The 19,878-nt window shown below is 42.9% G+C and overlaps 1 protein-coding gene across 1 annotated transcript in view; it reads left to right on the top strand.

Moving 5' to 3' along the window:
• Positions 1-19,878, top strand: part of IQSEC1 (IQ motif and Sec7 domain 1) — a 197,078-nt gene that overhangs the window by 65,495 nt on the left and 111,705 nt on the right. The window lies entirely within an intron of this gene.

The following is a 19,878-nucleotide window of genomic DNA, read 5'->3' as shown; positions in this document are numbered from 1 at the left end:
GAACTTAAAGACACTGTGTTTTTTAAGAAGGGTCAGATGATTGCGAAATATGGAAGTGATGCACCAGGGTGAGAACTGAAGGCTGGTTTAGGCACTGCCCACAGAGTTTCATTCTGTAATTTTGTTCTTTCTTTTAAGGCTGAGTCTACTGAGCTGTTCCAGTATGAAAGGACCTGAAGCCAGCTTAGCTAATTAGCTAAACACAGAGGCAGCTTCTAGTCCTCTTCTGAGTTTTCCTTTCTTTGCATTAGAAGAGTTACATCAGTGTCTAGCTCAAACCTTTGGTTTGGGCTAAGAGCAGCCCTGGGTTTAAAACCATGCCAAAAAAAGCTCTGTCCCCTCTCGCCGCAGGGTATAATGACACACACTGAAACCCTAGAGTCAGAAACCCAACCCCAGGCAGGCCAGGGAAGTTAACAGGGTGTTTTATTATTTATTTACACAGACCTTTCAAAAGAGCTTGTTGATGCAGAACCACAGGTTACTGAGCTGCTAAAGTTGTTTTTCTAGTGATGGAGGAGTTGAATTCTATTTAAGGTAGCTTTTTGTGTTTTAGTGCTTGTTGTAGGTGATGTGGTTAAATATGATATGGTTAAAGTGGATGTGGCAACTTTTGGAGCAGAACCTTTAGTGTGAGGCTCATATTCCTTCTACTGCTAGTCCTATTGCTTGATGTCTTCTCAGATCTACCTAGAAATTGGCTTTTAGAATTTGTTTTGAAAGGATGCTGCTTCTGTTGTTGCTCTTAGTTTACTCAGTTGTTTGGGGGTTTGTTTTTATATTTTGAGAAGCAGCCTTTCAGCTTGTCTTTCTGCCCTGAACATACAGACAAGAAACAAATAACATGAAAGTGTCATCTGCTCTTCAGTTTGAACAGAATTATCTTCTAGTGGAGTGTAAAGCAAATTAGATAGAGAGAAAATAATGCTCTGAGCTGATCTGGTTTTAACAAGATAATGCATTTTCCAGGAGTCAGATGACGTTTTAGTAATTGGTGAGTACTGATCAATTTAATGCTTCTGAATCAAGTGATTAACATCAGTGGATACTGTGAATTGATCATGATATTAAAAGCATGGTATGTGAAATGATTTTAATGAAATAGACTTCTGCTTAAATGCCTGATAAAGATTATTTTCCTTTTCTGATAGTAACTCATTTTGCTGTACAAGTGTAATTCTAATTCTTGATAGTTTTTAGTGTTCTCCTTTCAATATCTGCCTATTAATCATTTTCTTTGACAATAATCATAAAACCAGCAAGAATATATGCAGTAAGCAAAGTGTCCTGCACTCAGTCATCTTTTAGCAGGGGCTGATAAATTCATTAATATAATTAACTCCCTGACAAGTATCAAATGACTGAAGTGTTTGAAGTGTTATTAAATTGTTGGGGTTTTCCTGTACTCACCGCTGGTGGGAGGGATGGCAGAACTGCTTAATTAGGAGAGTTTAGGGTTTCCTGACAACTACAGTAACAGAGAAATAAACTAAAAAAAAATAATCAAAGCTCATCAGGTAGGTATTTACTTCAGACCCTGTGACTGGTTGATGAAACTGAAGCCAGACTCGAGTTAGGGCAGGCACGAGTGCCTGACCTGGTGGAGCGTTTCCCTGCCGAGGTGCAGGCTGATCAACTAAAAATGAAATGTGTGCTTGAGTTAAGTCCCACCTGCATTGATCTTGTGGAAAAGTCTCAGGAACACGGGTGGCATTTTTGCACTTACTGATTTCTCATTAGTTTGTGATATCAGGGGATTATTTTGCTGTCCTCAGGGGGCCCCTGCTCAGTGCGGGGAGCAGCTTCGTGACCGCGGGGGGAATCGTCGCCCTGACGTGGAGTGTTTGGGTTTAGCTCTCCTGAAACTTATTTATTTTAACATCAATGGTTATTCTGATGTGGAAGTCGTCTTGGCCACAACTGTTTACCACATCATCTTGAGGACTGGGTTATGTTCACAGCCACAGTCCTGTCACCTGAGTATGTCACCTGCTTTTCCGAGTGTAATGTCAGGTACCAGAAACATGATCTTCCAGAGGAGTTCTCTGATCAAAGCACCTGAGCACTTGTGTGCCCATGGAGCACTGGCAATACTGTGCTGCTGCCAGTTGCTGAGTGTGGTCCACAAAGCCAAAGCTGGGTGACAGCTGGGGTGGCTGAGGAGCTGCCCCACAGCCCGTGGAGCCAGCGTGGCTGCGTGCGCTGCCGCTCCCTGAGCAGGAGCATCTCCCTGGCCTTGGGGTGATCCCGTGGTGCTGTGTCACCTGCAGCCTCAGGGCTGGGCTGGGTTAAAGCAAGAGGTGTGTCCAGAAGCCTGGGTTGGTTGGGGTAGCTCTGCCACAAGGGCAGAACACGGAGCCAGAGCAGGCTGGGGCAAGGGGAGATACAAACTTCGTGTCACCTGGCAGGAGTCTGATGGGTGACACCTTTTTCTGTTAAAAGGACATTGGGGTCACCATCTTCTCTGCTGCCCACAGGCCTAGGAAGAGGGGCTCTTTGGCTCAAGTTCCCCGACCGTTTGCCTCACCTCTAACTTTTAAAGACCTGCTTGGTTATTTCTGCTCCCTCAGTGGCTGGCACAGGGACGTGCATGTCCCTGCTCAGGCTGGAAGGTGTTCCCTGCCCACCTTCAGCAGCCCTCTGGGAACACCACCCAGGCCCTCAGCTCTGCCTGGAGCATGGGGCAATTCCAGAGGAAGCTGTGGGAAGGGGATGCTGAGCTTCCAGTGCCTCCAGGAAGATAAAAGGCACATTTGTTCTTTTGCCTTGGATCCTGTTACCTAAGAGCGAGTGTTGCTTGCCTTTGGGAAGAAGTGGATGGAAGTAATAGCTACTATTGGCAGATATAGTTATAAAAAAGCATAATAAAAACTTTTATAAAAGTCATAAAAACAGCTTCAACGCTGTTATTGTTGGGTTTTATTATGTTCCTAAGGAAATTGAAGCCAATTTAACAGAAGTTTGAGAACAAAATTAGCAGTTACCATTTGTTATATTGGATATTTTTTAGTCTTAGGCATTCAGCTTATATTTCAAGCTCAGTTGCAATTTACTTAGAATTGTTGAATGTCCACAAAATGCCTGCAGGCCTGTAGACTGCTAAATATAAATTCTTCATAGGCAGATGTATTTCTATCAGCAGATGCTTGTATGGCCTAATTCCCTTTCATGGTTAAACCAGGAAGAATGAACTATTCCACCAAATCAGTGAAACGGGCAGATTGATCTTTTCAATAGCTTAGTATATGCCTGAAATTATATTTTGCTGTTTGAAAATAAGTGAAAACTAGGCATTATGAAAACAATACTTTTTAACCTACTCAGAGGAACTTTATCTGAACTGCTGTAGACACACAGCTCTGAATTTAAGCACTTTTCCACAAAGGGCAACACTCAAGACTTCTGTCCTGCAGTGTGTTGAGCTGTCTGATTTATCTGGATGTGGACACAGAGCCCTGATGATAGAATTTCACTGTCTGTGTATTTTCAAGTTAATGTAACAAACATTTGTGGAGGAAAGGGGCCAGCAAGATGGAGATAAATACTTGAACTCATTCCAAATGGCTTGTGTTAATTCTTTAAAAACAAACACATGGAAAAGAACCTGAACCTTAAAGGCAAGCTCTTGAAAAACTTGTCCCAAGTTGTTTATCCTCTCTCAGGCTCTGAAACCACTGTTTTTTTACTGGTTATTTCACCTGCACATTCTAAATGCTGGAGCAGATTTGTTACTTGTATTGAGTCTTGCACAGTAGCTCTTACCCACACCCTGTCAGACTGTTCCACTTAATGCCTATCTTGCAGGGTCAGGCACAGCTGTGGTGTTTCTTGGAGTAAGGATGGGGTGGAGAGTGAGAAATGATGCTGCAAGGGCTGTAAATGTAAGTTCCTGAGTCCTTCTGGTGCCTGTGCAGTGCTCTCCTGCTTCCTCTCATCTGGCTGTCCCGCCGCGTCGGTGGTGTCAGAGTGAAAATCCCTTGTGCTGGGAGATAAGGAAAGGAATCCATGGTAAAAATAGACTTCCAGGATCATGGATCAGGGCTAATGGGTGAGTATGATCAGAGCTAGTTACACCACTGTCACTTCTGGAGGAAATGTTCAGCAAACAAGAGCATAACCAGCATCCTGGCAGGGCCGTTTCCTCCAAAGCAGTGAAACAAGGAAGGCTTCCAGGAAACTGGGAGTGAACTTCCTAAAAGTGTATGTGCCATTTCAAAGCAAAGACAGAGATGGGGGTTCATGCGAAGATAGCCAAAATGAAAACCATACAGTTGCTGAAAGATACACAGATCTCTTATTCCCACAAGTGCCAGTGCTGTTAAGAGGGGACTGAAGCACTGACCAGCAGTAGTGGAAGCTGGGTGGCTGTTCAGCTGCTGCTTTAAACCAAAAAAAAACCAAAAAGAAGCAAACAAAACACACACACAAACCCTAGTGCAAGTTATTTCTATATCTGGTACTCTATATTTCATAGTATGTGTTCAACCATTAAATAAGCTTACTGGCTTAGCAGTGTTTTGTATCAATATTTGATCATTTCCTCAGACTTTAAAGAAAAGACAGGATATTTGAGGCATTTAGGAGGCTTTTGGGAAAGCTCTGAGTGCACTGGGAAAGCGACATGAGTGCTCAATATTGTAAAGCTGTTTTGAGAAGGGGAAAGATGCTTGGTTCATATTTGTAACAATAGTGAAGGGTGGCTGGTCTGGTGCTTTTTGTTAATGGAGTGGTTTAGATAGTCATGTTAGGAAACCCTAGAGATGAGGACTAAAAAAGCTCTCAGAGCAGGGAGTCTTGAAGCCTTGACAACTCATTTTATAGAATTTTTCATCTGATTGTTGTTGACTGTTGATCTGAATTGAGGGTCAGAAGGTGTGTAGTATCCTGGGCTGTCTAGATTTCTGATGTCACATATGGTGGGGTAGCATAAACCTGAGTTTTCTGAACTAGGAATAAATAAGTTCAGGAGGGGAGAAGACCTTTCATGACCTTCTTCCACTTTCAGGGAATGGAAAAGGACTGCTCACACACTGCCCTCCCTTATATCTAGCCTTTCAAGAGATGTCTTTTGCCAGGTGCTGACCTGCTCTCTGTCTGTCCCTGATCAGAACCATGAGCTCACTGGGGCTATTCTGTGTCTCATTTTCTAAGTGGTGAGGTGAGGTACATGGCCTCTGCCTCTTCCATACCAGTGGCTAATGATGCTGCTAATGAGAGGAACTTTGTACTACATTTTTCCATCAAAGAACTAGAGAAAATACATCTGTGTCCTTAGGGAATCTGATGTGCAGCTGTGCCTAAACCAGATGAGACTGGTAAGAACACAAGAGACCTGTGATGGTCTCAGCCTTTTCCATATCTATCTCTAATTTTTCTCGTCTATCAAAGCACAAAAGAAATGTTTTCAATATGTCTAAATCTGCTGAGAGGGAAGAGAGGGAAATGTTTTCTCCAAGCAGTCAGTGTTCATAAAAAAGGGGAAGGAACTTTGCACAATGCTTTAAAAATTTGCTTTAAAATCTGGCCCCAATGTGTGCTATTCATTCATTCTTCATAACTTTTCTTTCAAAAAGCTTTTAAAACTCCTAAGTGCAGAGCTAGGATGCACTTTGGGTTATGAAATTATCTTTGCAGACTGGAATTTTTTTCCAATGGTTATTTCAGAGCTCATATGTCAGCAAATCAGTGTATGGTATTATCATTTCCCTCTGGACTTTTAAAATCTGTACCTCTGGGGGAAATCTAGAGACAATATGATGTCAGCTCTGAATACATTAAAAAGAATGAACTGTAACATTTGTTAAAGATAAAATCCCTTCATCAGAGAAACATCCTATTTTTCTGATTAAGTGGTGTGTCAATATTACCTCACATTGACAAGAAATTTCTGGATGTCAGCTTGACTGACAAGCTCCGACCAGTTTTAAAAATACCTGGAATCCTCCTCTTGGCATTAAGATGCACAAACATTTGCTGAAGTAATTACTTTGGTTGAATGAATCAGTGGTGTGTCTTGGGAATTTGCTGCTGCTGAAGCCTTTTTTTTCCCTTCAACCTACGTGTCACAAAGTGATTCCTTGCAAAGGCTGCAAAAAGCTTGATGTCATCAATCCACATGCAAATGAATGTAACTACATTAGTTCTGGAATAGAAGGAAGACACTGGAAAAATCTGAAACTAACACATATTGTTCTTTGGCAAATATTTTTCAAGTGTTTCCTCCTCTTCAAGCTGGAGATCCTCTTAATTAAGCAGCTCTGGCAACAAATGCTGTCCAGCAGGGTCAGGTGTAAAGTTCAAACCCCAGATGGTCAATATCTGTACATGACTTATCTACCAGATGGGTTCAAATGTTCCACTGTATTTTATAGTCTTTTCTCTAACCTTTCCAGTATTAAGGCAATTTACTATCTTCCTATCAAATATTTATGTTGGTTTTATATTGACTTCTGCTAAGAATTATTTAGCTGGGAGGAGAAGTTTCCCCTGTATCTTCTGCTGCTGGAGAGGTGCTTTGTTCAGCATTCCCTTCCTATCAATTTTCACAGACAGTGTTTCCAAGGGTGCCTTAAAAAAAGGACAGGAATAAAAGGCACACAATTAGGAGAAAGAGGGGCTGCCATTGCTAGTGTTTCTTGTTACTGTTTCTGTGGATAGGTCAAGCCTGTGTGCTTTTGCAGGATAATCAATACAAACTGAAAACAATATTGATGAAGCACCAGCTGACTGCAAAGCTTATCATCACTGGCAGCTATAAAAACATAGAGCAATATAGTGTCTTTGGGTTTATTTTTTATTATGTATGTGCTACTGTTAAGCAGCCAAGGTAATGCAAATTGTGACATGTTGATTTAGGTGTGTGCTTTTTAAACAGATCTTGAATATTGTAGAGCAAGATTTCTCATGGGGATGAGGACCTGGGATTCTAATTCCTGGTGTTTCTAGTCTTTCTGTGTTTTGGAAAACTATGTGGTAGGTGACCACAGTTTATTTTGGTTCAAATTCCAAAAAGAGTTGCTCAGGGGTTTGCATACAAGCAAAATGCAAGACAGCAACAGATTCTAAACTGTAGAAAAAAAATATGACAAGAAAGACTTAACAGAACAGAAGCTGATTGTTGCATTCATTCCTTCTCTGTAATCTATTTTACATTGTGTTAAGTATGGAGGTCAAACTCATGGTATTCCCAAACTGTGGTTAGTATTCAAAATATCTTCCAAACCTCACGTTAAAAATCTCAGTAAGATTAGAAACTGAATTAAGTGTTTTAGAGAAATGCTGGGTTTGTGTTTGGAAGACCACCATACACTTCCAAAATTTAAGCTTCCATAGCTCTGGAAGGCAGATTTGTCTGAATTTACAATCTTGAATGTTTAGCCCAAGGTTGGTGGGTCTTGCCAGAACATTTGCAGATGCTCCATGACAGTCTGTCCATGCTGTTTGTGTGCTGCCCTGGGAGTTAGGAGGATGGAGATTCACTCAGACAGGTGCTGTGATCACTCTGCTCGAATCCATGTCTCAATAAATCTGTTGTTTAAATGTGGTTCAAATGAGTGGTAAATGCAATATAAAAGGGACTGTTTTGGTGCCATTGAAATTCAGTGGGGAAGCTCCCACTAATTTCAACAAGGATTTCAGTTTTGCCCTGAGGAGAAAACAAATAAACTTTGAAATGAGGTGAGGTGGGCCTGGTCTTAGTGTCCTTAAACTGATGGCTTTGGAAAGAATTCTGCTGTCTTTATCCTTCCTTTGTTTTCAAAAATAAACCAAACTTTGGAACTTTTGCTGCAATAGCAATCAAATATTTCTTACATTAACTAGTTATTGAGCTAGTTCTGACTGTACAGAACTGGAAGGACAGCAGCAAGAGAACCTCTTTCTGCTAATTTTACCTTGTCTTTCTTAGCTTTAGATGTTATAGGTGTAGTTCCAATTAAATATTAACAACAACATGATATTAACTCAGAGAATCTTTCCTTTCAGTGATCTTTACAAGGGGAGACCTCTTCATCTTTTCTTCTGGACCCTCTTAGGATGTTGTTGTTGCTCCTGGGTGGAAGTCCAGTGATTGCAGTAGATGTCTTCTCTCAGCTAATTAAGCTGGTTTGTTTGGGCTGTGCTGAATGCCACAGCAAACCTCATAGATGAGCAATTTAATGAAGAGACAAACCTCGTTTTTTGCAATATTGCTTAGTTTCTTTAAATAGGTCTAGCAATTTGGGGTTGGACTAGATGACCTTTATGGGTCCATTCCAACCCAAGACATTCTATGAGCTTGCAGCAGACCATGCCAGGCAAGGCAGTAATCATGTCAGTCACTGAAACCATCCTGCTCTAGAGCTCTCTCACAAATCCTCAGCTGGGCTTATAGTATAAAGATATTTCTTAGTAAACACATTAGCACATGATAAAAATAATGTGTTTAAAGACATAATAAATCCAACCTTGGGGTTACAAAGTCCTGTGTAAGGCAGGCCACAAAAACAGATATTTTGTTTATCTTTAAGGAGTTCATTTTCTATATATAGTTGTTCAGTAGTAAACCTGAGTGTGATATATCATGTATAGGGGTGTTAAACATTCTTCCCCCTGGGTGTGAACACACTGCACACAGGGTTGGTGCTCTTGGGCCAGTCAGCTCCACTGCACCTTTCTGAATGCTGCCAGTCCAGTTCCTCTCCACCCATGAGCTCCCTGTGGATGTGGGACAGCTCCAAGGTCTGTTCTAATGCAATTAGGGCCATGGCCGAGCACCTTGCTAAACCCATTAGCACAGGTGGTGGCTGATAATCTGTTTTAATTATAGTTAACATGCTTAATTTCAAAAGTGATGTGGAAGCAGTTCCAAAGAGCTTTCCTTCCTGGCTTCCAAGCCTTTCCATGGTCACACAGTCTCCAGCTCACAAGCTTTTCAATTGTTGACCCAAAATTGGCTTTGAAGAAAGAATTTTATTTTTATTTTTTTTCTTAAATAAATAATTGAGGCCTGGCTGTATTAAAGCTTGATGGAGGAATGGAATGGAAATAAGAGCCCTCCTAGGAGCACTTTGGCTTCTACTGATCTGCAGGGAGCTCTTCACAGGTGAGCCTGGGAAGTCTAGGATTTTAGTTTTCCCTCCACTCTGTTTCTCCCTGTCCCCTCCCCTTCCACCCCCTCTCCTGTTTTTCCTTTTAATGAACGTTTTCAGCTGCTTTCACAGGGATCAGCCCTGCTGTCAGGTGAACAGATCTGTGTGCTTTGCCAATGTCCTTTTGCAGTGGCTGTCACAGGAGTGTGACCAGCTGGCTGCTCTACAGGTGCCACCTCCTGGTTTGGGGGGATTTATTTCCTCTGTTGTTTGTGGTGGGTTTTTTTTTTTAACTTGGCTGTAAAAGCAAAAAGCTACGTGTGTCTTTAACTTGCTGATTGCCTGTAGTACCAGAGGGGACTGACAAGCTGCCTGGGCAGCTGGTAGCCCCACTTCATTTTAAAATAGAAGCTCAACCCTGCTCCTCCCTGGGTGATCAGCTGAGGGACAGGGCAGGGGAAGGGCTGTAGTGAGCAGAGAGCACAGGAGGGCAAGAGGACACACATCCCATCCTTTAGTGTTCTGTGATTCTGAAAGGAACAGTCACTTCCTAAAAATTACACTCGTTCACTGGAAAGTGTTCCAAAGCCAGATGGTTTTGGAGCAACTGAAGGTGCCTGAACGTGAGCCTGGGAGCCGGGGACGGGGGTGAAGCTCACGCTGTGGCTCCTTCCTCCAGTGCCTCAGTCCCTGCACTGACTCTCTGAAGGGCTGTGAATTCAGAGGGCTGTGTGAGGTAACACTGCAAGAGGAGCTTCCTTCTTGCATTTGTTCGGGGTTTTTTTCTGCTTTTTAACCTAGATGGTGCCTGAAGATGCTTTCACACTGAAAAAAAGGCTTCTCGTCTTTTGGAACTGACATTGAGATAATAACTTTTTCCAGCACTTGCCATGAACTCACATAGCTTTTTTATCTGTTTCCCTCTTCAAAGTATCCCTCCTTCCTCCTCCAGTATTCCCAAGCACATCTGAAGTGTCCAAATAATTGTTTGGAAATGCTATCAAGGCAATATTTAAATGTAAGATACCATAACCATGTGACACAGAAGTTCCTTAGTTCCCACAGCTGCAGATGTTATGAGAATATAGTGTGTGTTGAAAATTATCATCTTATTGCACAAATTTCATCTAGAGACTGTAGCATCTGTGAATTCATGCTTATAGTTTAATAATAAAGCAATAACTGTAGGTCTTAGGTGATTTTTGTGGCTACTAAATTATTTGTATTCTGGTGAGCAAGCTTTCAGAATGCAATGAACTTGCAGATGTTTTGTTGGCAATGGAAACTTGGGATTCTGATACTTTCTCATCAGCTACTTGTCTCTGTTGGTTTTTGGGTTTTGTGTGGTTTTTAACAGTCTTGGGTTGAAATGAAGAAACTATGTTTAATAGGGAAGTTGTGGGGCTCAGGGCTCCCAATGTGCCAGGGAAGGAAGGTTCTGCTGCTCTTCCACTTCTTTCCTTTCTCTCTAAACAGATTATCTAAAAGAATTCAGGTATTTTCAGGAGGAACTACACCAAATCAAGGGGCTCACCAGAAATCTAGTCAGTCAGATTGTTTTCAGCCCTGTGAAACTGGGAGACATAATGCAAGCTCAAAACAAGGCCCTGGAAATCATGGGAAACGGTGAGCTCGAGCTGGAATGAAAGAGGTGTTTGGGGGGAATCTGAAATCTCTTGAGATGTAAGTGATAGGTTCTCAGTCAAAATGCCCTCCTTGCAGCAGACTGCTTCAGGAAATGCAGTCTTTCCACTAGACTGTATTGGAGTAAACCAAAGTATTTTTGGTGGTTTGCAGTTAAATAGTGTTTTCAGATGGCAAATAGTTGCATCTGTGCAGCAGAAGCTACAAGCAATTATACTGCCTGACAGAGGTAACAATTATTCATTACAGGCAATTACATGTCTGCCCGGTGCAATTTATTTGTACAAAAAATATATCTGAAAGATATTTGCAGTTTCCATGTTGCATTCAGCCTGTAGTGGAGCAATTGAACTGCTCTGGGTGGGGGAGAATGGTGGGTGTTTATATGCACACCTGTGTCTGGGTGTAACATATTTATATATCAATATATGGGTGTGTTTGCATATAAAGCAAGATGTAAAAGATGCCAAAAGAAAGTCTTACTGGTTCAAGTTGAGGTCAAATTCATTGCATTTGATTCCTTCCACAAGTGTAAAGTCTGTGTATCCTACCTGCTCTCAGAGCTGGATAGTTGCTCTTTACCCTCCCGTGACTTGAGCTGCAGTGCTTGAGGTAAAGCAGCATCTTTGAAAGCCTTTCTAGATCAACTTGAGGAGCAAGGCTGGTGCTCTGACAGCAAAGCTGTGAACTTTGCCAGGTTTGAGGGGAGCTTAGTTCCAGGTCAGGCCTGTTTCTAGTTAAAAATGCAAAGAGTGGGTCAAGCTGTAAAATGAAAAGGAAGCTCCTGTAGCATCTGAAGAGAATTCTTTATTTAGCAGGAATAGTAAGTGTGAAATGCCACAGCTCAGCAGATGATTTAAAGAGACAATCAGCACTCCTGGCAGGGCAGGATCCTGGTGTCCCTGGCTGTGGGAATTACTCCTGCTGTCAGACTGTGACATGGTGTGAAATGCTCCATTCCATGCTCACTCCCACTCAGGAGACCCTCAGACCTGGTGTGGTTTTGGACAGTCTTGGGTTGAAATGAAGAAACTATGTTTGATAGAGAAGTTGCTTGGTGGGGCAGCTGTGGGGCTCAGGGCTCCCAATGTGCCAGGGAAGGAAAGTTCTGCTGCTCCTCCACTTCTTTCTCTCTGAACAGCTTATCTAAAAGAATCCGGGTATTTTCAGGAGGAACTACACCAAATCAAGGGGCTCACCAGATTTAGTCCTGCAGAATAAGGCTTGAAGTAGGTGTCATTTTAATGTGGATGTGCATGGAAATGCAGGGGGTGTTGTGCTGGAGTGTCATGTGTTTGGGAGGTCAGATGCAGGACATACCTTTTCTTCACGTATATGCCAAAAATGGTGAAGATACTGTGAAATGTGTCATTGTACAGAGTGTGTGTGTCCCCAGCTTGCTAGTGAAAAAGTGACCGTGTGTCATAGAATCACAGAATCATAGAATCCTAGGGGTTGGAAGGGACCTTAAAAGATCATCTAGTCCAACTCCCCTGCCAGAGCAGGGGCACCCAGAGCACATCACACAGGAACGTGTCCGGGGGGTTGGAATGTCTCCAGAGAAGGAGACTCCATAGCCTCTCTGGGCAGCCTGGCCCAGGGCTCTGTCACTCTCACAGTAAAAACATTTTTTTGGATATTCACCTTGAACCTCCTATGCTCCAATTTACACCCATTACCCCTTGTCCTATCACTGGTCATCACTGAGAAAAGCCTAACTCCATCTCTCTGACACTCACCCCTTACATATTTGTAAACATTGATGAGGTCACCCCTCAGTCTCCTTTTCTCCAAGCCCAACAGCCCCAGCTCCCTCAGCCTTTCCTCATAAGGGAGATGTTCCACTCCCTTAATCATCTTTGTAGCTCTGTGCTGGACTCTTTCCAGCAGTTCCCTGTCCTTCTGGAACTGAGGGGCCCAGAACTGGACACAATACAATACAAATACGTGTCCTAGTGGGAATAAACGCCTGAGAGGCAGCCGTGCCTGCAGGAGGGATGCTGAGGGGAACTGCAGGGGCAGCGACAGGAGGTGGTGCCATTGACCCGGGAAACCGCAGCCTGCAAGTGTGCCCTGAGTTCCCAGCGCTGTGCCAGGGGCTGGGAACGGGTGTGCATCGAGCTGAGGGGGCTCCGGACCCGGCTGTGCTGTGAATTTGCTTCAGTTTGAAAGGAGGAGCTTGATTCTTGTTTCATGGGACCTCCTGGTTTGTCAGGGGGAAGGAGCATTTCATTGCCCCTGACAAAAAGGAATAAAAGCTGCACTTCTGTCTCAAAATCAGCCCTGTAGCCTTGATTTATCTGGGTAGTAAGGTGCTTAAAGTGATTGTCACAGGGTTTATAAACCGAGCTGTTTTGTTTAGGAATATAAACTAGAGGTTGTGGGTGGTAATTATTAATTCCTGAATAGCAGTTGCTGTGTTCTGATTCACTCAAATCCTGTGCTGCTCCTGGGGGCTTTTTTGTTATCTGAGTAGCTCAGGGTGGTACAAGTACCTGCATCAGTCTAAGTACATGCAAATGGAAAAGAGGAAGGTGACTGATGAATACATTACCCAGGAAAGAACTTGTTCTGAATGCTGAGCAAAGCAAAGGAGTGCAAATGCTTGCCTCCAGTTAGGGGTAATATCCTAAATGTTGCACCAAAAAGAATGCTAATGGGATTTGTTGCAGTTGGTGAAGTTGTCAGTCAGGGCAGAAGGAGTGAATTAAGCTTTTTTACTATGCTTTGGTAAAAAAAAAATGAATTAAATCTCACAAGGTGATATTTTCTAGTCTGTGTTTCCAGAAGATAAAGAGCACCTGTCAAAGCAGCACGTCTGGATGAATTGTATCCCAGTGCTTTTAGAAGAGCTGGCCAAGGAATTCTCTCCAACATGTAATATTTAATTATTTAATGGATGTGAGGAGAACAGAAGCCATGGCAGTGCAAGGTGATGTGATATCCAGGTTTCAGAAGAAAGGAATTGTTTAGACCACTGATAATGGTGTGAGCCTGCTACTGATTTCTGACAGAATTGTAGAACAGCCAGTCTGGAACTTAATTACATCATCTTTTCTTTAATTGATGTGGCATTTATTGACATAAATTGAATCAGACTTGACTTCTAACAGGCAGTGTGTGTGTGTGTGAGGGGATATTGCTGCAGTGGGGGAGCCAGCTTCCAAACCCCAAACTTTTCTGATGAGCACACTTATCAGTGAAAAATGTTTGAGGACATACTCCCAATGTTTGTACATATCTTTGTTAATGATGTGCTACTGAAGTTCTAATGCCATCTTCCCACCTCCCAATGGATCCTGGTGCAAACCCCTTCTCCAGAGACAGGTCTAAGCAGCTAGAATCACCAAACATCCTTGTTAGATGTAATTATTGTAGTTCTCTAAGCATAGCTGTAGATTAGAATTATTGCAGAGCAGATGAGTTGCAGTGGAGTCATAAGGATGTCACGCTACATTACTTTTAATATTCTGATAAGAAAATAATTGTACCATCTCTAGATGACACAAATAGAGGGCCAAAGCTCTGGGATAGTTTGGTCAGCAGAGCACAAATTATGGATGTGCATATCTCAGTGCACTTGAATGGAAAGCTGAGTGCCTGTAAATGAGGGCTGAAGCCCATGCTTTGAAGAGTGGAGACTTGGCCCCAAGGAATTGGGCCTGTAAAGGTCTGGAGTCATGATGAGTCATCAGCAAAGTGCTGAGAGGCAAACTGAGCTGTGGTAGGGACAGTGGGAACTGCTTTGCTCTGCATGTTTTCAGCATTTAGGAAGACTGAGATGGTTTTGGTAGGTTCTAGCTTAGGAAGCTGTTAGGTCACAGAATTACAGAATCCCAGGGGTTGGAAGGGACCTGGAAAGCTCACCCAGTCCAACCCCCCTGCCAGAGCAGGGGCACCCAGAGCACATCACACAGGAACGTGGCCAGGGGGGTTGGAATGTCTAGAAAATAATTGTACCATCTCTAGATGACACAAATAGAGGGCCAAAGCTCTGGGATAGTTTGGTCAGCAGAGCACAAATTATGGATGTGCATATCTCAGTGCACTTGAATGGAGAGCTGAGTGCCTGTAAATGAGGGCTGAAGCCCATGCTTTGAAGAGTGGAGACTTGGCCCCAAGGAATTGGGCCTGTAAAGGTCTGGAGTCATGATGAGTCATCAGCAAAGTGCTGAGAGGCAAACTGAGCTGTGGTAGGGACAGTGGGAACTGCTTTGCTCTGCATGTTTTCAGCATTTAGGAAGACTGAGATGGTTTTGGTAGGTTCTAGCTTAGGAAGCTGTTAGGTCACAGAATTACAGAATCCCAGGGGTTGGAAGGGACTTGGAAAGCTCCCCCAGCCCAACCCCCCTGCCAGAGCAGGGGCACCCAGAGCACATCACACAGGAACGTGGCCAGGGGGGTTGGAATGTCTCCAGAGAAGGAGACTCCACAGCCTCTCTGGGCAGCCTGTCCCAGGGCTCTGTCACTCTCACAGGAAAGAAGTTCTTCCTGAGATTCACATGGAACCTCCTGTGCTCCAGTTTGCACCCATTGCCCCTTGTCCTATCACTGGACATCACTGAACAAAGCCTGGCTCTGCCCTCCTGACACTCACCCCTTACATATTTGTGACCATTAATGAGGTCACCCCTCAGTCTCCTCCTCTCCAAGCCCAACAGCCCCAGCTCCCTCAGCCTTTCCTCAGCAGGGAGATGTTCCCCTCCCTTCAGCATCTCTGTGGCTCTGCCCTGGACTCTTTCCAGCAGTTCCCTGTCCTTCTGGAACTGAGGGGCCCAGAACTGGACACAATATTCCAGATGCAGCCTCACCAAGGCAGAATAGGTCCAGGATGTCTTTTCAGATTATCAGGACAAATTGCTGACAAGGCTCCTATTTTCTGTTGTCATTAATAACTCATGGAACATAGGGTCTGTTTTTTTAGAGGCAGTTACAGGTACAAAATACTGTACATGTGGGTTTAGAGCATCATGTTACCAATTGCTACTTGAAACAAAGGCCTTCATGGCCTGGTGGTGTTCCTAGAACTGAAACCTCTAGGACACACAACAGCATAGGTTATGGTGAACACATTAGCAAGTTGCTGATTTTGCTGATTCATACACCAGTGAAAAAGCTTTTTGAAGAGCATGAAGGGAAGATTAATGCTGTTCATTTGCTGAGGGTAGGGACAGGCTGCAGATTTTGTAGACTCATCACAAAACCATTTTCAGTAATATTTTTTTAGTGTGGCCTTTTCATTTTTCTCTCTCTGTCTTGCAATGCCACTGCTGGTTGGTTTTCCACTGACACACTTGCTACCTTCTGTAAGAAGGCTCATGAAATGAATTAACAGGTCACGCAGAGTTAATTGGGGACTGAATCATTTCCATGGGCTACGGACAGATCACCATTTGGAAACAAAAGTAGAAAAGCAGCCCTAATGTTCATTGCAGTCCTGGGCTTTTGGATGAGCTTTGACTTCTGTCCTTTGAGGGTACATGAGGCTGAAGGAGGCCTGTTTGAGGTGATTCCTTATGGGACTGTGAAAAGATCTCTGGCAAAGTGTAGAGAGATGACTTAATGACACCAGACCAACCTTAACCTTTAGCTTGTTAACATAAATAGGCTTTTAAAAATACACCTCTTTAGGAACTGTGAATCAGCTTCTTCCTGTACTTCTGTTCTTCTCCTGGCCATTTGGCATGTTAATAGGAGGGGGTTTGAAAGGTGACCTGGTTCCAGAACAGGAATTTGCAGCACTTTTACTTGGTTCAGCAAAGCTCTAAGCACATGCATACAACCAGATGTACAGGAGTAGTATAGACAAAGGAAAGTTAGGTTCTTTCTTTAGTAGCTTCCTGAATTTATGTATAACACTATGTTTCTTAAAAGCAATTTTAGGAAATAAGGACTGGTAGATTAGTAAAACATTTTTTCTAACAGATCAATCTAAAGAATTGATCTTTTAAATCAGTACAGCAGCTGGGAAGAGCTATATATATATATGCTGGATTGACAGGTTATGAAGCACACTCAGATCAAGAGAAAAATGGAAAAGGTGTTCTTCTTCCTATCCCTGTCATACTTACTGGTATTTATTTCCAGAGAGCTTTTATTCCTTTGGAAAGAGTGCTACAGCTCTAAGTCCTCAATGTCTACACTTTCTCTTCAAAAACACATTGAAAAGTTTTTAGCAGCATCTCCGTCTCTGTCCTCCTTCATTCTGTGCCTTTCCTGGTGCACAGCCCCACCTTGTGAGGTCCCTCCCTGTAGGCACAGCATGATGCTGTGATGTGGCACTTGTGGGAAAAGGGGTGATGGGGGATGCAAGAGGGGGACCCACGTGAACACTTGTGTGCTGAACTGAGGTGGAGCTGGGAGGTCTGACAGCCCCCAGGGCTGGTGTCCAACCCCTCCACCCACTGACAGGGGGAGACTGAATGAATGAGGCTTCCTGAGACCAAACCTATTCCTGACACGTGGAAGAAGTGAACTATAGCAGAAGGTGCTGCTGAGTGATTAATAAATGTAGAACGTATTAGCAATTCTAGGAAGATAAGACCAAAATGGGAGTTTCTGGGCTATCAACACTAAACCCTTCTACTTCAGGCAAGCATGTTGCATGTTTTCTTCTCATAATCCTTCATTTTACACAATTTTGCTGCTCACAGAGCTCAAAAGCTTTTTATTTCTGTCTTAATTTAGTTCAAATTTGTGCACGTTTCTTCTTGTGCCGATACTGCTTTTTCATTCCCAGCCCATCTGTTCACTCCAAGAGTATGTATTGACAAAAGCAATTCTTACCCTTTTTCAGGACTCTGCCAGAGTCAGGGAACCAATCTTTCACAGTCCATTATGACCAGAGCAGCTTTCCATTTCTTCAGGCATCCAAGAGGCCTTCATGGCACCCAGTGCAAAGTTTTATTTAGCTTTCCTTAACTTGGGCAGACCAATGCAGTTATTCTAGCTGAGGATCCACCTTCTTAAAAGTATTTCACTACTGAACAGGCATGGCAATTAAGTTTAAACAAGCAGTGAGAGCAGCCAGCATTCCCAGAGGGAAGCCATTTGGTGCTACTGTCTTGAAGAAGATACTAGCAAGTGACAAACAAAATCATAGAATGTTTTGGGTTGGAAGGGACCTCTGGAGGTCACCTAGTCCAACCTCCCTACAATAAGCAGGACATCTCCAACTAGAACAAATTGCTCAGAGCCCCATCAAGCCTGACCTTGAATATCTCCAGGGATGGGGCCTCTACCACCCATTTCAGTGATCCACCCTTATATTAAAGAAGTTTTTCCTAATGTCCAACCTAAATCTACTCTTCTTCTCTGGTTTTCTGTGGCTTCCAATAGAAGCCTTGTGCCTTGTGCCAGTCTGACATGAATATCTTTAGGGGTTTTTTAATGCCTAACTTGCTTTGCCTCGTATCCCTGCATCTTGGATTGACAGTTATATTGAAAAAAGAAGCAAACCCTTCCCTACAGCATGTAATTTTTACAGCTACTCGTTTGATGCTTCCAGTAAAGGTACCAAATAATACACCTTAAAATCCCTGTAGTAATATTACGTTGCCTTATCTGTTTCTATCAGATTTTTAGTGCTGTGGGATGTCTGCCAGGGAAGTACAATAAACACATAATAAACTGTAGGAACTGCAGGAACTGTATCTCTGTACATATGCACACACTGAGAAATGCAGTCTTCCTATTTCTTCACTTTGAATAGATTTCAAGGAGTCTTGAAGAACTTTTGAAATAAATTAGATCTCTTGCTCCAAAACATCTCCTTTATCTAAGGAGAGGGTGCATAGCATCAGCACAGAAAATACATGGCAAGTGTGTTGCTGGAGGCTGTTCTCCAGAGAGTTTCTGCTGATGTTCTTGGCCCTTGAGAGGTTTTCTAGCAGGTGTTCTTTAAAGTAAAGCCAACACTGTCATTAGCAAGGAAGTGAAAGGGAAAAAAAGTCTGGTCAGAAAACGGGCTGCTGCTCAACTTTTCTGTAGGGTAGGCAGGTGACAGAGTAATTCTACTACTGTTTTTGGGGACTTCTTACACCAGAAAGTCAAACACCAGTTGTGTTGGAATGACAATTCACTCCTACCTGTCCCTTGAGCTGAGACATGAGTGCAGGACCACCAGGCCATGTTTCTGGGGGGTGCTGAAGGGAGCAGGAGACAAGGTCACTGGTTGTGCTGGGAAACAAGGTGAATGGCATAGAAGGCCATTTTGAATAGTTTAACAGTTTAATATGTAGAGCCCTTGCATGCAATATACAGATAAACTCATTGCACTTTGACATGCATTTAGGTGCAATTAGTGGCTGCTGTGGTTTCTGTGAGGATTCATAGAACTGCCATGTCCTTGTAGATGTGTGACAATCTGCTTTCTTACACTGGATTAAAACAGAAAGAGTAACAGGCAAAGGGCCTGTAGCATAGATGCCTCTTCACTGCTTAATTTGTCTAACAGCCCCCCACAGAGTCTGTGGCAAAACAGAGAGCTTTGTGATTGCTCTGCAAGATCTGCTTTCTTACACTGGATTAAAACAGAAAAAGTAACAGGCAAAGGGCCTGTAGCATAGATGTTCAACTGAAGGGATTTCAGAAGGAAATGGCTCTTCTTATACTTTGCTGTAGTTTACATTTGTAAACATAGATTTGGTTGCCAGACCCATGTGATTTCATCTGCTGGGTGGTCTCTGATTTCATGGCTTGAGTGCTGTAACAGACTGTCCTGGGTTATATGTAATGTCACTGCTGAAAAATAAATCCAGTTGTCTTAAGCTTTTGGGAAGGAGGTGGAAGAGCAGGCTACGTCAGCCAGAAAACACCAAGGGTTCTGGTGAAGTAAGAAGCACCTGGTTTATCTGCCCTTTAGGCAATTTTGCTATTCGTGGAAACATTTATTTATTTATTTTTCAAGTTTTCTGCTAGTTTCTAATTACATTGCACCAAAACTTATGGGTTCCTACAAATAATTCATACATTGTGATACGTATACATATATATGTACATATACATATTATATACATATACATACTTGTACATGTTACTAGGCATGTGGAGGTCTGTTCCTGAAAGGAGAGGGAATACAGCTTGGTGAGCAGTCTGCTTGCAACTTTGGGTGATAAGAAGTAGAACTCTAAATACTTTTAAAATATTGATACTTTTATGGTTTTAT

This window comes from Chaetura pelagica, unplaced genomic scaffold (genome assembly GCF_000747805.2).
Source record: "Chaetura pelagica isolate M959 unplaced genomic scaffold, ChaPel_1.0 scaffold52, whole genome shotgun sequence".
Taxonomy (NCBI): domain Eukaryota; kingdom Metazoa; phylum Chordata; class Aves; order Apodiformes; family Apodidae; genus Chaetura; species Chaetura pelagica.
This window is presented reverse-complemented; position numbering and strand designations above follow the sequence as displayed.